At 35.7% G+C, this 18,628-nt stretch overlaps 1 protein-coding gene across 1 annotated transcript in view; it reads right to left on the minus strand.

Annotated features, from left to right (window-relative positions):
- Window positions 1–17,819, minus strand: part of cntfr (ciliary neurotrophic factor receptor) — a 199,191-nt gene extending 181,372 nt beyond the window's left edge. The window contains exon 1 of the mRNA XM_015340196.2: window positions 17,687–17,819. The gene's annotated coding sequence lies outside the window, so the exon portion shown is untranslated. The remainder of the gene's footprint in view (window positions 1–17,686) is intronic.
- Window positions 17,820–18,628: the final 809 nt, after the last annotated feature.

Here is an 18,628-nt window from a genome sequence, read left to right on the forward strand (position 1 = left end):
AACAAACTGTAGTTTTTTTTAAAATACAGTACCATGGGGGTTTCAGTACATACTCTTAGAAGATAAGAAAGTGAACAAATGAAAGAAAGCCATCTCTTGAAAGAAGCCAGGGTATGAACTTTAATAACATGGCTGGGTGGCTTGTTGCAGACTCCCACAATCCTTAATAATGAGCGATAGTGAGCTGTTCCAAGGTCAGTTGTGAGACTCAAACTTACTTCTCTTTAAGCAGTTATGCTTAATACACTGCGCTTTAGATTGCTGGGCTATTGTTTCATATGGGGCTAGAAAAGCAATAACGTTAATTTTTCACTACAACAAAAAGGGGTTACAACATACATTTACACCACAGTATGTCTACATATACCTCACCCTTTCAAGATGGCTGCATTTGTTGACATCTTAAGTATAAGACTAATTGTTTGCAGATTGGTTTGAAAGAATGTATTTAATTTGTAATCACAACTTTTAGTGAAATGCCCCAAAGGATTAAAATAGTTGTATGTCATAATTTGTATTATTGAAACAAAAAGTATGTATCAAAGTGAAACAAACAAGTCTTTGTTTTAAGTTGTTAATTGGTAGATATCTCCAATTCCTCAGGTTGAAGTCACACAGAATTTTATACAGTATGTATCTCTTGGATCATTATAGTTTTCACAATCAGACCTCTGGAATCATGGAAAGACTTCTGACAGGCACCGCCATATTCAAAATTGCAGTTTCCACTATATTCTGTGAGCTTTAACATTTAACTGTCACTCATAGAATTAGACTTGAGAGGAACAAAAGAGGTACAGATCCCAGTTGCTGGCACAACATAAAACAAAATGTGTTGCTTTTTTCCCCAAAAAAACAAATTTGTAATACCCTATAGCATAAGTGTCTCAGCTGACAGGTTCAGTAAGGAGATAAAAGATTGAACCACTATTGCTTTCATATGGGTTTGGTTTTCACTTGTGCTGTACAGGATTACAAGTACTTTTTTAGCACTACACCTATTTTACATTAACTGGGTTACCTTACAAAAAAAGTTATGTGTGTTACACACAATTTTTGGGCTTTGCATAGGAGTTTTTCTAATACAGCAATTTCCTGAAGGAAGCTTAGTAACTAATAATTCAAATGCTTAACCTTTTTCCCTCATTTCACTCTGAATTTTAATTACCTGAATTAATTATTGCTAATGCAATAATGCGTTGACTTTTTTATGCCAGATCGGGTGACAACTGCTGCAAGGCTATAATGTTGAGATGCAGCAGTTGTCAGAAGATGTGATAAAGTGCTGTTGCCTGAGTCTGAAGACGTTTACACACCATAGCTGTCAGCATTGTATGCTGTTCTGGAAGTGTTATCGCATTTTTTTTTCCTTGAACAGTTTTACTTTGAAGCTTAACACGTTTGCCTCCTGCTATGCACCAGACTAAGAAATCTCTCTTCTCTGTCTTCCGTAGGCATAACAAATAACACACAAGTGTAAGGCAGTACTTTTCCCAGCAGCTAAGAATTGGAATGTGTCTCAATGGCAAAATGCAAAACATTTCCTACACTGTGGACTGATTGTGAAATCATAAAACATCACAGGCCTGTTGAGGTTCCCCTGCAGATCAATAGGATTTCATTAAAGTGTTTGATTTTAGAAATTATAAGTGGTATTAGTTTTCTTCATGAAATGAAGCTTTATGACTCATAAAAAGCATCATGTAACTCCAGAAGGGCCACTGCTGGATAATGCACTGGTTATAGTTCCAGGAGCACATTATCTGATGTGCTACAGCAAAAGGGTAAAATGCATTAGGGGGGGTTCTGCTACACTTTAATCTGTAAATGGAATTATGTCAAACCAAAAGAAAACAAAATATAGCATTTTTATTGGGCCTGGTTCTTTAAAAAGAATTTTCTCATCAAAAGCAAATCCTATTTATTCATTTTGCTATTCAATAGCTTGGTGATGCAATGGTGAAGAGTCATGAAACCGACTGCTTTGGCTTCATCACAAGTTAATCATTTGACATAAACAACTCCACTGTGCTCCTGTTTACACGCTTGTGTACTTGTTCAGGAGATGATATTTTAAAACCATTTGCCTGACTGGGAGCGGAAAGTTGTAAAAAGCTAATCAGACCTTGGGTCATGCCGTTTGGAGGTAAAGGAAATGCAGCTGCCTTTTTATTTCCTGCCAAACCTCAACCACCTACACACATAGACACCCTGCACATCATGGACGTCAATGAGAGAAAGGGAGAAGAACCGAGAACAAGAGACAGATGCACACAATGAAACTCATCAATTCTTTTGCCATGATAGCTGCAGGGAGAGAGGATGGAAAGGGGGGCCAGGCAAAAGAAAGGCAAAGCGTTTGTGTTTTGAAGCTTAGTATTAATATGATCCTTTCATACTTGGTTGGAAGCAATTTTGTTGCATTAATAATGAATGGCACATAATTAACATGGTGCATTAATAATCCTCTACTTGTCTATATGGTTTCCTTTCTTTAAACATGTGGTGGTAGTTATTTATGCAGAGATGGTGCATAATGGTGTTCCAGACTACCACACAGGAGGGACAGCCTTGAAATGAATTCTGAGAGGCCGAGGTACTATCATATTTTTTTTACTTTGTTTGCTTTGGGTACATATTACGTATTATTAATTTAGGTGTCAATGTATGACTTGTAACAATTGACAGGGACCGTTCAGCAAAATGTGTACATTTTTCAAAGGGATTTGCCAAAAGGGAAAAAAAAGAATTAATAAAAAAGGTTGAACTATGTGACAGAATTATACTCAAATAGAAATCTTACAAACTTGTCAATGCCATTCCACACAGTCTCTTTAGATTACAAGAAATAGCTAGTTAGCATCTTATACAGTACCAAGCTACCAGTATGGGAGACAAAAGGCTTGAAAAAGAGTATAATCCTGCTTCATGGAATGAGAATAACAGTACCATAAGTTGCAGAATGAGACTTCTGGTTCAGTTTGGGGCTCACAATGAACAAAAAACATTGCCTATCTGCACTTCTCCTTGGAAGGTGTCAACTGGTATGCCCTTATTATTACAGCTGCTCTGCTTGAGAGGAGCTGCATGTAAGCAATGCTGCCGATGCCACACATGAATGAATGCAAAAGGTGAAAGTGATCTTCAGGTATCCATCTGGAGCAGGACAGAAGCTATTTTCCAACACCACCATCAGGCATGTGATAGAGTGAGAGCAAGCAAGATTCTTCACTGTCGGCAAAAGATAGCCTAATACCTTAAGAAAAAAAATGCTGATAGGCTAAGAAACAAATGTTGGTAGATAGCTTTTGAAGATGTATGTCCCTGCCTGGATGATGCTAAATATCTAAGTAAATCAAAATTCTTAAGTTTCAGTAGAAATGTATTCAACATGAAAAGACATACAAATTGTCCTTTCAAAACATTTATTTGTGTTCTTTAGAAATATTTAGCTTAAATACACTATGTTTAATGAATCTATTATGATGACAATGCTTGTACAGGATGTGCCTTTGCTTAAGAGAAAGCTTTGTGGCAATGTTTGGAGAGTTTGGGTCTATCTTCAGTAATATCTGTGTTGACGTGACAGAATGAGTAACAGACAGAAATGTTGTCTGCTGTCTTGTGTATGTGTTTAAAGCAGCTTCCCAAAATTTTGGTTCTTTAACTAAGTCTGGTTAAACAGTTCAGCTAATACTGTGTTGCTGTTTCATATTAGTAAGCAAATCTTGCAATATGTTCAGTTGAACATTGTTGTGTAATATCAAGATCAACATTTCAGTGGATTGCCTTTGGGGCTTATAACAAAAGTATTCTATTATTTTGTTATTGTAAAGGACATATAATAATTCATACTGTATTTTATTCATTTGTCTGTATTCAACAATATAACAGAGAAGAGAAAAAGGTCTTAGTCTTTTGCAGTCTACATTCTGACAATGTAAGAATAAAAAGTTAGCTATGGCTTTTAACCTCTTAAGCTTGTCAGTAAGCTTAAGAACCTTAAAAGATTAGCCTGGAAGAGCCTGGCATGGTAAGAACAATTCACACATAATGATAATAATTGTACTTGATGAATGGTGCACAAACCAAATGGCATATTTAAGAAAATCCCTAACAAATATGTCATACACTATAAATTCCAATCACACAGAACATTTGGCATGCTTAGAGATGGTCTCATTTTTACTTTTGTCTTTATTTTACAAGGAAGTTACCTGGAGAGCTTTCTCTTACTACATTGGAAGAGATGCCACTATCAGATTGAAATGTAAGAAAACAAAATCTTGTTTCAGGATTTCAGCAAGAAAGTATCACTAGAGAAAGCATCTTCCATGGCATAGCAAAAAACCTTGAATTCTGTATTTTCCTATTTGCAGCCTTATTTACTAAATATGGCCAAGGCCATATTTTGTTCATATTATATTAGACGAAAAAAGCCCTGTTTATTACAAACAGTTTGTTCAAATGTGAATAACCCCCCAAAAAACCCTATGATTACAGAAATAAATATTTCGTAAGGTCAGGCTTGTGATTTAAGCTTAACACCAGCACCCATAGAAATCTTGTTTTAAAATGTGTCATGTAGTGTACAAGTGAGGCTAAATTTAAGTTCTGAAAGTTAATGGGTGTCACCTTCAGTTTCTTTGTAATCTGGAAGGTATCTAACTCAAATGAACATCTGAAGGATATACTGTAACACGGTCTGCTGTCTTTGTGTGGAAGCTGTAGCAGTGAGCTTCTGACTTCTAAAATTTAGTGTTCAAATATACAACAAAGTATAAGTCTAAGAAAGGTACTGCATCTCAGAAAAAAAAATAGCAGTACAAATAACATTGGATAATTTATTTACTGAAGTGGACAATTCTTTGAATACTTAATGATTTCTTCTGGGAATCAGACAGAATCCTGGACAGCAGGAATGGTCTTGTCTTGTTTTAGGTGTTCTTCTGTAGGAGTCTTCAGTGGTGAACATCTCGAGTGGTGGAGGGGGGATTATGTTGTATTTTCTACTTATATTTAAAATTATTTTTAGAAAGCAGAAGAGAATGCTGCACAGATTTTAAAATAGACTTTACCATTGTTGATGGCTTTAATGTGCCACACATGCAATTGAAAGTTAGAAGGGATGATGAAGAACTGTACACAAATGTGTGTAGTTGTTTCAGAGTTCTAATTGGACAGCTTACATTTTTGTTAAAGAGACGTTGCACCAGAGTTGCTGAAAATGTGCAGTACTGTACATAGACACAATGCCCAAAAGGTTTTACTCATACCCAGGATGGCCATGATGAACATTAATAAGACCGTGAAATTAGATTAATATAAAATTACTTAATGCCTTATTTCTGGATTTAACTAATGCATTTGTATGAAAACTCATACAAGTGTTAAACGACATTTCAATATGTTTATGCCATATTGTATATTGAGTATTTGAATTTTCTTTCTAAAACCCACAGTCTCAGGCAAAGATGCTGCTCAGAGTTTATATAGAAAGCAGAGGACTGGTTTAGTGAAACGCACTAGCTAACAGTCCTAATCAGATGCACAGCCTCCACCTCTGAGCCATAAAAAGAGATAAATCATGACCAATCTCTTCACCTGACTAAATCCTAAGTCATTACCTCACAAGGCGGGGCTGCTTTTGCTTAGTGAAGCAAAGCATTTCCTAATGATTTTCCCTCCCAGGCATGATTGAGGTGTGGGGAGGAATTGGGGTGAAGTTCTTTTCACTTACTGGAATGGGAACCAAGAAGAGGTTGTGAACGTATTCCAAGTCTGAAATCCCTAGCTGCACACAGCATATTCAAGGGGCAGAAGCTGTTATGCTGCCACAATACCACCTGAATGTTTCAATGGAGAGCTACAGTATAACCTCTCTTAGATGTTACGTAACTCCACTCCATCCAGAGTTTGAAGGTAACTCACCTCTCTCACTGAAAACAGACATACTGTACTGTCTTCCTGACTCTGTCATATCTCTTCTCAAGTGCACACTAACTCAGCTGCTGTAATACATTTGTCACAACTCACACTTTATTTGGATTACTGACATTACTGTTAAATAAGCAATAGGAAAATTGCATCTCTTAACATATTTTTTAGCTAAGTTACTGTCAGGAGCAGTTCTTTCCGGGCCCTATGCGGACGACACGATCCGGAAGGTGAAGAAACAATAGGGAAAAATATCATGCAGGAGTGGGTCAGGAGACAGGGGGGCGTGTCCGAAGTGAGCAGGTGTCCAGGGGAAGTGAGTCCGGGGCAAACAATCCAAGCATAAATCCAAAAGGGAAATCCAAAATAGGAGGCAGAGTCCAAGACCAGGGGATCCATCCAAAGTAATTTAAACAAATAGAACTGGGTCGGGACCGGCGGGACAGGGAATCAGGAACAGGAAACTAAAACCATAATGGAGCCAGATGCAGCAGGACCCCGGGCTCTCACGAAACGGGATTCAATGAGAAGCCCCGGGCAAACGCCTGCGTCTGGCTTTAAAAGTGGAACTAAAGAGGGGCTGGAATAAGGAACAGGTGTGGGAATGGGACAGAACTAGGAAGGGCTGGAGCGCCCTTAAGAGGAGGAGTAACGATCGTGACAGTTACCTATTGATGATACCTATTACTGTGCTTTGTGTTTATAAAATTGTGTCTTAATAAAATCTAGACTAAAAAGGGACTAAAAATACTTCTACCCCCATAACAAATTATTTTTGCTCACTTAGTTTGTGTTCTGGATGTCAACATAGAGGGGAAGAGAAAAGCAGCTTTTTTCGAATTATTCTTTAAAGGCTGTGCCTATGTAGTTCTAATGTGTCAAATAAAAATAATATTATTAAAACTGTTAATCTCCACCATATATTGATATAATAATTAAAATACCATTGAATATACAAAATCAAACTGACTTTATTTATTTTAATTAGATGATGTTTAAGATCAATACTGTATGTATTTATACAAGACAGTAACTAAAGATTTTGTTTGAAACACTGTCTATCCATTGCCAAAAAAAATCACTATGAATGTTTATTACGTTACTTAAGATAATTATTGTGATTAAAGTGCTTCTTTTGCTTTATGACCCAGTACATGATGTTTTTTTTTATTATAACTATTTTTCTTTCTTTAAAGGTCTTTCCTTATTCATGCTCAGAACCTATGTTGTCTGTTTGCCTTTTCAAATTGTGGTTCTCAGCAAAGGAGTACAGAGGTTAATGGATCACCATCACAGATTAGGGTTAGGGTATCACATTGTGAATCTATGGAGTGAGAGTGGATTTGTGCTTAGTAATCCAAGTGCTTTCTACTTCTAAAGATTGCTCTCCAAAAGAAAAAATGGCAAAAATTATCTTTATACACATGAAAATATCATGCCTCAGAAATAATTAATACTATTAATACAAATATGAAACAGATTTAAAAAAAACAACAACAGCTTTGGAAAATATAGTAGTGATTGAAAAGTAAAATTCTAGGCATTGTGATGTCCTACTAAAAATACCTTCTTCCTTAAGGTTGGCTTTTCTGTGTAATTACTTCAAATTTATCTAAGCCAGTGGTCAGGCTACATGATACAAAGTTTAAACAATTAAGTGTTACCATGTCCATCTGCATCCCCCATGGCAGAATTGCAGTATACACGTTGAACAAAATTCTGAACACTATGAAAAACTGCATTTCATGCAGGGTGTTAACATCACTGCCGTATTTATATTGCTGCATAAGGCACTCTGTTCAGGGTAAATTGCCCGGAACCATATTTTACAAAACACGGGCACCCAACCTGTCATTGCTATTAAATTATTATGTCTTTAATGCAGTCTTGTCAACTGCCAGAATTTTTACAGCCAAACACTCATTTGCTCCTATCAGTCCTGTATTACTTTCCCAATTAATCTGGGTCCCTATTTCTAGTCATTATTTTAAAAGACTGAAATGGGACTACGGTGTTTTAACAGCAATTAATTAGTTTGGTTTTCCGTCATCTACCACCAACGTAGTGTATTTTTCAAAATCCGCTTGTTTAAGTACTACAAAAAGGAGCAATCTACTGTTTATCCTGTTCTTCAGTCTCAAAAGTCTGTGTTTAATTGGGTTCACATGTCTTCAGTAATGACTTTTCTATATGTGATATGAATCATATTTAGTATGGTGTTAGTACCATAAAATTCCACTCAACAGCAAAATGATCTACATTGCAAACTACAATGTATTTATGATATAATTTAAGCTCATTAATGTGCCTTAAATTCAACAAATCATATTTAATGCCTTGAGGCATTGTCTAGTCCATTACATTTGCAAATAATAGTGAATAAACTACGATTATTCATCATCACTGAAAGGGTCATTTTATAAGTGGAAATAACTGAAAGAAGAAACAAATAGTAATGCTGGCTGTGGCAATAAAAGAAGTTAGGGTTTGGTCTGCTTTTCATTCATTTTATTGCAGATTTACAAACAATTCCTCAGTTTATTAGTTTTCAAAGGTAAATAATGGGAAGGTTCAATTCATATGTTCACAAATTCTTTATTAGATATAAAAAGGTAATTACAAATATAGCGAAACCAAAGTGTTTTAAGCATTTTGTGTAAAAACAGAATGAGGTAAATGTGACCAATAGGGTTTAAACGTCATAACCTTAAGAAAGTAAAATCATTTAAAAATATATGATCTCTTAAAATGTACTTATGTCCATTAATGTGTTTAATTCATTATAGTGCTTGGATTTTCAATATATGGTGTCTCTATAACTAATTGAAATGTTGGTGAACATTATTAATGCTGGGATTTTACTTTTATTTGTCTTTTCTTGTCTTCAAATAAAAATATATATTATTATAGTAACTAGAACCATTTGTCTCCTAAGCTTATGACGGCCCTTGATTCTTTAATCACAACATATGTAATAAATACGTTTACATTCAGTAAAAACAATAGTAAGACACAATTTTAAAATAATGAATCTATAACATTAGCTTTGCTTTCCATCAAATACAAAACACACTCTCTCATCTTATCTCAATAGAGCTTTTACCCAGGAAAGGAAGTGCGCCTGTATATTATGGCCAGCAGCCATATCACTCTGCAACTGACAACTGGCAGTCCACTGAAGCTAAGCAGGTGTGAGCCTGGTCAGTACCTGGATAGGAGAACTCCTGGGAAACACTAAGGTTGCTGCTGGAAGAGGTGTTAGTGGGGCCAGCAGGGGGGCGCTCACCCTGCGGTCCATGTGGGTCCTAATGCCCCAATATAGTGATGGGGACACTATACTGTAAAAAGGTGCCCTTCTTCAGATGAGACGTCCTGACTCTCTGTAGTTATTAAAAATCCCAGGGCGTTTCTCAAAAAGAGTAGGGGCGTCCTGGCCAAATTTCCAATTGGCCCTTACCAATCATGGCCTCCTAATAATCCCGATCTATGAATTGGCTTCATTACTCTGTTCTCCTCCTCACTGAGAGCTGATGTGTGGTGAGCGTTCTGGCACACTATGGCTGCTGTGCCTCATCCAGGTGGACGCTGCACATTGGTGGTGGTGGAGGGGAGTCCCCATTACCTGTAAAGCGCTCTGAGTGGAGTGTCCAGAAAAGCGCTATATAAGTGTTAGCAATTATTATATTGCCTTTCAAAAAAGAACAGCAAAACTAGAGCATGCAAATCCTGGCGGTTCACAAAACTTTAGATAGCAGTTTGGAATAATAGAGATCCGGACCTGAGGGATCATCAGTTTCAATCCCATGTAGGGTGTTGTTATTGTACCCTTGAGAAAGGTGTTTCATTCATTTCTTTTCAGGTCATTACTGCAATCAGGAATTTGTTTTCAACTAATCTATTTAGCTTAATAATTAAAACCTGCAGTTTACATTCACTGATATTGTATTCTTTCTTTCCCTCATCATTCAAATTCCCCATCTGCTGTTTTGCTGTGTCTTTCTGGAGGTGATAGAGAACACTTACTGTATGCTCCCGTAAACTGATAACTCAGCAACACTTGATTTAACATCTCTGTATGCAGAATGACAGCAGACAACTGCCGGCAAAAACAGCCACTATATCTGTTCGGAACAGTGTCACACAGGTGGAAAGACAGGCAACAGAAGAACCTTAGAGTTTACGAGTGGTTTGTTTGTGTGATACTATGAAATGCATTTGTGGATATCTTTTTTCATTTTCCTGAAGGGAGAGAAGTAACCATAACCATTAATAATCAGTGTTATCTTTTGACAAAGGAGTCAACATTTCCAAGACTTGAAATGTCTGTAGTAGGATCTGGCTTTTCCTTGTTTTCCAAAAGAAAAAAAAATGGTCGGTCATAAAATAGCTAAAAGCACTACACACACACTCACCTCCAAATAATTTATAATTTTATCCTTATATGGAATAATAATTTCAGGTTAATAATAATAATCCAAAGTTATTAAATGAGATGTATGAACACTCTGTATCTAAATTGGAGAACACTGCTCGAACTTAGTTTTGCTTTAATTTTTTTTACAGTAGATAAAGTAAAGGACCATGAGTTCTCTGTGCTTTTCTGTTTTCAGCTGTTTTGACAACAGTACCTCAACAAAGTTATGTCAGTGACTATAAGCCATTACTTTAGAGATTAACCAAAACATTTTCTAAAGACTCGCTAAATTATAGTATTGCAGTTATCACATTTTGAAATGCATATAATGCACTACAAGCACTGAGCTGGGTCCTGCCATTAAAAGGAAAGCAGTGTGTTAGATTTAAAGTGTACCATTGCACCCCTAGTGGATGCTTGTTCTGGCCAATGTTGTTTTTGAAACTGTATGCCCTGTGTCTTTCACTCTTTATAAATGCAACAGGGAAAAAGGGTGATTCCTACAGGCAGTGTTGCCTTTCCCTGTATCTCTACATACAGAAGACATCACAGTGATAAAACTGAAGAGCAGGTTTAATCCCACAAACAGCTGTGATTTCTTATCTTGAAAACATTGTAAAACATCTTGCCAAGCAGAGTATGCATACCCGTCTCAACCCAGAGCAAAACTTTGAACATATTCCATGTTAAAGCACATGCGTGAATTAAGTATGTTAATATGATTGGGTCATAGATGTTACCTGGTGAGAAACCTTAAGTTTTCAAGGTATAACAATAGAACATTTCAAATCTGAACAGATTATGTGAAATAGTCTTGGGAGGTTGGGTTTAAATGTTTAAATATTTGCCTTTTTGTTCAATGTCTGCAGATAAATGCCTGCACACTCACAGATGGTTTTAATTTGCAATTAATTCAGACATTTATCCATTTGTTTCCTCCTCTTTTTCCTTTTTTAAAAGAATACTTTAATGGCATTTGGTTCCTTTCCAGTTGCTTTACTGTACAGTAGAAAATGGGTTTTAAGAAAGTCTTAATCTGCACGACTATCATTGACAACAAGGGACCCATTAGATTCATGCTGTTCTTCAATCCTGCATTGATTAACTCTTATCTTCACTAGTAACAATACCTGTACATGTAAAAGACATGTTCTTTGAACTTGATGAGTGTGACTGAAAGAAACTTACTGCTGAGAGATGTCATTAAATCACAAACACACTTGTGCTTGTACAGTAAACCATACCAAAAGAACTATAATTGACCTATGATTAGTTATGGGTATAACTATTTCCAAAGCTACTAATTGACTTTGATTTTGATTACATCCAATAATCCTTTTAATCTTTTAACTTCCAACAATCCCACTCAGTTTCTAATCCAAATAAAGTGTAACACTTTATTTGGATTAGGAACTGAGCGGGATTTGTTACCAAATCTGTTACCAAATTTAATTTGGTAATTTGTTACCAAAAGGCAAATATAAGGAGATACAGGCTGTTGAAATCTTTCTATTTGCAATATTAAAAAATCCCAGGTAGAGTCTCTACTTCATATGTAAAAACATGTTACAATTGAGAATGTTTCATTTTTTAGTTTTGACACAGGACTTCTTTGAGAGAGTGAAGCCTTAAGATCACAAATGAGAACAAAACTCCTCAGTTTTGCAAAATACTTTCAACAACATAGGAGGTGAGAGGTTGCTATGGTGACAGATGATAAAGGACAACCGCAGGACAGAAAGAATGAAAAATAAGCTCTAACTTTAAATTGCGAATCTTCTCAAAAGCTACCAAGACAGCAAGATGGTTCCTTTTTTCTGGTCTTTTCATTTGTTTTGTTTTTTTCGGTAAAATGCTGGTGAACCTTTCATTGTAGTTTACTCATTTGTTAGTTGCTGGTTTTTATTTCAAATCCCCTGAAGTGGATTTATTTCCTTCTCTTTGATTAATCTTATTTAAACCAAATGCTTTTAATCCTCCTTCCACATCTGATTATTGAATTAGGAAAATATACTTTATAAATATAATAAATAATTGACTACTATTCACATGCTATATCTGTAAGATATGCTTTTGAAAGTGCTGGGCTAATTCTTCTTTAGCATTCTACAAAATATTTTCTACATATTAAAAACATACCCATTTACTTTCCCTTTCTTCCTGTGAAATGTTTATATATGTAAGTGAAAAAAAAGGTTTGCAGCTGGATATTAATTTTTTTGACAAATGTGGTGCCTTTTTCAAGAGCTGTTCCTTAAATATTTGAGAAGGAGAGCTGGCAACATTGCCCACCACTGGTAGCAGGGGGGATCTTGCTGAAATCTCCACAGATTCAGGAAATCCTTCCTGTGAGAGCATTCCTATTCAGAATGGGGGAATTAGTCTTGTTGAGTTTTTTTGTTGTAAATATTTTTTCTTGATAATTTCTGAGAAAATGGAGCATTTTGTGAATACTTTTACTTTATTTTCTGTAGGAAAGACACTCACTCAGATCTCCGTGTTTAAATCTATGATTTAAAGACTAGAATTTCCTGTTCTAGTGTAGAAACAAGTAGCCTGTATTATATACAGTATTATATACAGTATATATTCCCAGCGTCATATTTCTGTTAAAAGAGGGACAGAAGGATAAACTGCAAGTATAGTGCAGATGCATTTTTTTACCACATACACAGGTATTTGATGCTTTTCAATGTGAATACTTATCAACTCCAAAGGCCCCTGGGAGTTTACAGGTCCTAGGAGACTGTATCGGCTGTTTGAGATATGGAAGGACAGGGCATTTAAGATTAATTGTAAAGTTGATTTATGCATAGTCAACAGAATAAACAACAACAACAACAACAACCTACTTTTAAACTGATAAAAAAGTCCTGTTCTTCCTCCTGGAATCCTATAATGACATTTTATACAGCGTACCGAGAGACATTAAAAACACAACAAATGAAATTGGTTCCTACTGTATCTTCATTTCTTGCATTTTTGATGTCACTCAGTATATATTGTATACTCCATTTATAATTCCCTCCAAAATATTTGTATCACCACAACACATTTAGCATTTATTTTGTGTATGCAAATTAAATAGGAAGCTAGTGTATATCATTATTCTTCCAAATACATTAAACATAGGAAGCTACAGTATATGCTTCTTTAAAAAATTAAGACTTAATAATAATCATGTGTTAAAACTGAATTCAACAACCTAACTTCATCTTCTGCATTTTTATAGTAAAGAATACGATCTCTGTGGTATAAAACAGAAGTTCAGCTTTTAGAATTTCAGATTGTTCTTGAACAATCAAGGTACAGTATGAGCTCTAGTTTTTGTATCATTTCTTGGTGCCACACCATGCCCATTTAACATTTACTCTGAACATTGACTCTTTATACTGAAATGGGTGTTCAGTCCAGTGCGCTTCATGAAAGGGCAGAATGCAAGTGCAAAGTTCTTTGTTACTGTTATGACGGTATGCTTCAGTTCAACTCTGAAAATGTGTAATATGGAAGGCAAACATTAGGGTCGAAAGTTTGGCAAAGACAGAGCACTTTGGCAAAATGTAGATGCAACTGCCTCATCATTTTTAATAGAACGGACCCATTCCGACTGAAATGTATCTCCTTCCATTTTATAAATAAGCCTGGATTTTCAAGGCAAAGTCCAACTAATAATTAGAGCATTTGTTGACAAAATAAAGTAAATATAAAGCTTTATTATAACAACGAAATTCTCCTTATGCTTGCAGAGGCAGAAAGCTGTAAAGCTTTTCAAAACGGAACATCCAATTGGCCTGTGTGATTTATTTATTTTTTCCTCTTCCTTTTAATGGAAATATAAAAGCTCACATTGATTAGTGTTTAAGGAATGCCAGTTAATAGATTAAAAGCACACAGTGGCCAACAAAAACTCTGCACCCCCACTGTTCAGTTACAAGACATTCCTTTGTAGATGATGCTAATTATTATAATGATTGTCACTCAGTTTTCATTTATCAGAATGAACAAAGTCAGGTGAACAAAGCTGAGCAACTTTTAAAAGGTTATTGTGCACTTCAGAAGATTACCACCGAGGAGCACTCACTTTTTATACACTATGTAATTAATTCATATTTACATACATACTGTATACACACAATTACGTATAGATGTAAACAATTTTATCCATTGTGCAGTTAAATAGTATTCCCCAGCCTATTAATCAAAGAGCATGTGGTAAAAAAAGATAACCAGTATGTAAACCTACAATAAGTTAAAGAACATGTATAAGTTTTGCACATTAGAAGGTTGGAGAGCTGAACAGATTGACTAATTGATTTATACAGGTAGCTAACTTTTACTGCTGTACAGTATTAATGGTTCCTTCAATAGTGCATCATAAGTTAGTACATCAGTCCTTATTGATGTATTCTAAGTTAATGTTTTTCAGAGTTTAATTTTAAGTTACAGCCTGCTAAAACTTAAAAACATAAAAACAGAATGTCAGTCTGTCTTGAGACTCAAATGTGAAGATCACATATTTCTCAACTTTGATCTGTCTTTGCGAAGTTGCAATTTATGCAGATGGGATTTCAGTCAAAGTATGTGATCAGTGAAACCCGCTTCTGTAGAGGAATTTGTTTCAATTCAAGATGTTTTGTCCACTGCAGTTTGCAAAGCACTGTGTCCTAAAGGAAACACCTTCAAATTGAAATGTTGACCCATGTTATTATTGTGATTTAAACTCCTTATTATCATTTTCACTAACTGAATAACTTTTACCTGGTACAGACATAAATAAGTTAAGTTTCCTTTTTGCTTTGAACAAACATCATGCTGTTGTTTTCAGTATTATTTATGTATTTTCACAAATTGTATTTCAAAATAAATAATTTCACAACGAAATGGCCAGGCTAGGATTTCTAATACCTTTAAACCATTCAGAATGTGCTTGAATATATAGCTGTGAGCAAGCATGCACTATAAAAAGTTAGCATTTCATTAGTGTCTCAGTAAATTTTGCAGACAACATAGCTTGCTGTTTAATCATTTATCTTTCATGGTATCCTGTATATTCAAACATTTCAGACTGCTTGATTGCTTATTTATTTATAGAATGGCTGAGAAAAAAATGCTTATCATGCAAATAGATGGGTACAAATGTTATCAATTGCTCTGCATTGTACTTTCATAATCCTTTTAAAATGACTATGCAATTATACATTACATTATAGAGGACTGATTGAAAATTGAATATTTGTTTTCATACCTATAGGATAATTTAGATTCATTTATTTTCTATCTTAAATGTCTACGGTACACAAGTCATCAAAATGAGTCTCAAAACAGCTTCAAAGTATTCACAGAGGAACAGTGTGCAAGTCATTAAAAAAGTTATACAATGCAAATAAGATGGAACAATGCAGAAATGAAGCAGACCATATATGCCGAAATAGACCGAACTGACCAATAGTTGTAAAGATTTAATTATGATAGATAATGTTTAATTTGCTGTAAGGGTGTCTGTTCTATGTGAAAAAGACAAAGCATTCCTATTCGCAAAAAATGACTTCATAAAATTCATGGAGGATAATAATACAACCATTTTCATTGTTGCTTTTTTATTATTAGGCCTTTCCAATAATAAAAATAGATTCTTGTAAGCTCTATATGGGACAGCTATCATGGAAAGCACTCCCAATCCTCTGACCACCAGCTTTCAATTTGTATAGTTTGTGTATCTAGGGGAGAGGAACATCAGCTCCCCCTTACTTCTGTGATCAACCGAAATCGGACATCTGTTTAGTGATGTTTATGTAAGGAATAAGTAAGCTAAGGGAAATATTATGGTAGTTTTATTTTACCCTCTTTTTTTGTTTAAATCAAAAACAAAAGGAAAAAACGTACTGAGCTTTAAGACATGATGAATGCTCTTCCACTAGCTTTGCTTACACCTTAAAAGAGTTTCCCCCTCAGCCCTGCAAAACCCAGGTGCAACTGAAAAACACATTGCTTTTCTTTTCACAGTTAAATGAAGAAACAAAATCTCCACAAGTTGGTTTCCAGCTTAGTACTCAATACACGGGGCACTGACAAACTTCCAGAGCCACATCCTCATACTTCATGTTAAGTTCTCGTCATAAATCAAGTATTTACTGGAAACACTTCGGGGCAATTATACTGTTATCCGCAGGTAGTCTGACTTGTGTATCTTTTGACTTTTGATGTTAAAAATGGCAGAAAAATAACATTGAGGTGATCTAGCCACAAGAGCTACCAGGGGGTGGTGTGTTTCTTGTCAGCTGTAAACTCCAGCCGGAAAAAATCTCCTTTTTTTAAAAGGGGGTCCTGCACCTTTTCAAGCATAATCTTCAACAAGGCATGAAACAACGAGCCATTAAGGCAATGACAAATGCCTTTCTTGCAGTCCTGACTTCCCTTTGAAGTTTATATTTACAGGCTAAACGCTTTTAGAAAGGACTGGCAAACTGTCCAGTACCAGTACTTCGGAGAAGGAAGAAGGGTGCCAATAAGCACATTGCACCCTATAAGGAAGCCTGTGTTTCCCTCACACCCCATGATCTGAATGCAAGTTTTATTTTTGGAATTAATGAATCTCGTGGAAATGAAACCCTCCTTGAAGAGGGATAGACAGAGAGGGAAGGGGAGGAAAAGAAGAAGCAGCCAAAGATGAGAATGAAGAAGAGGAGAAGTGAGAGAAATAATAGCAAAAGAGAAAAAAAAGGATTTCCGCTAAAACTAATCAATCAGGAATTTATAATAGCTTCCATGCAGAAGTGCTGACACTGGGTCACCGGTTCCTGTGACCCTTATGCAAGGGCAGAGCCTGAGAAAGAGAAAGAGATAACAGAATCCTAAGCTAATTGTCCAGCCAGTGTCAGTGCTTTCAATGCATTCCACTTTCACTCTAACTCATTTTTTTCCTTTCTCTTTCAAGCAACTCCTTTCTATCATTCTCGGCTAGCATGAATTGCATTTTCTCTCAAAACACCCTCCAACATCCATCGGCACATGTGCACTGTTTGGCTCATCAGTGGGAAAAATGCTTGTGAATGCAAAGAAAATACGCGCATCCCTCTGCATGAGTCCTTCCCACATAAAATACATTAGGGATAGATATCTTTTTACATGCATTAAGCATTAAAATGAAATCAATATTAATTAGAAATGAAAAACATTCACTGTCTTCAAACTCTCTCTCATTCTCTCTGTCTCGTGCAGCCAGATACAGGAAAAAAAGGTTAGCATCTCCTTGCGAAAAATTACTGCAAATCTTTTTTCCTAGGGATCAGAAACTATCCCAGCAGAGCAGTAAGAAAATCAGATCCTGGTACTCACTTAAAATGCTTTAGCTTGCTCCTCTCTTGTCGTTCTCTGTGGTCGTGAGCTCCAATACAAAAAGTTGCCAGTGCGATCAGTGCTATTGCTGTGCTTTAACCAGCAGCTTGCTCTGCACTGGCTAGGGGATTAAAGCACTTTTAAACTCACACAGGCACCCCATGTGACCAGGAGAAGTCATTGGTGAGGGCTCAGGAATAAATTATGAGCCGAGCCGAGCATGCACCCCCTAGCCACTGTTTCGGGAAGTGTATGCTTTAAAAATACACACGCTCAGAGATCCTTGTCTAAGGACTTGCTAGAGGCTCTACAACAGAAGAATGAGGATGATATTATGTGATTGTTTTTCATCTTTCTTATGTACTGCTGAATGCTAGCAATTGGGAAGACTGTCTATGAAGTTCTCAGCTGGAAATTGTCCTTCATAGGTGTTCCATGGTTTTACACACCTCTATAAATACATGCATACTTCAGTTATTACAAGTAGATTATTGGGCTGTTTTAATTTGTTTAAATTTATTATTTTATCCACATATAGAATGCAATTGACAAGAAGCTGTTTACTGAATTAGAAAACCAAATGAGTGGAAAAAATCATCAGAGAATGAAGCTGTGTGCAAACCATATATTTTCAATTTTCAAAAATATACTTTCCTTGATATGTTAGAGTGATTGCAGTGGGAAGGAATTTAAAAAAATGTTTGTGATCATCTTGTTCAAATCAGATTTTGATCTCTTGTAGATGTTAATCTTTAAAATCTGCTGAAAAAGGCAAATCATTTTTTGAGTTGTAAAAAAAAAACATGTCATTGTAAATTAATAAAGATTTATAGAAATACTTTTATATTTTAATACTTGAGTTTACCTGGGTGAAAGGGGATGTACAAGTTTACTTTTTGCTAAGGAATTTAGAAGGAAAAACATGCTGACACAAGTACAACA

Source organism: Lepisosteus oculatus, chromosome 3 (assembly GCF_040954835.1).
Source record: "Lepisosteus oculatus isolate fLepOcu1 chromosome 3, fLepOcu1.hap2, whole genome shotgun sequence".
Taxonomy (NCBI): domain Eukaryota; kingdom Metazoa; phylum Chordata; class Actinopteri; order Semionotiformes; family Lepisosteidae; genus Lepisosteus; species Lepisosteus oculatus.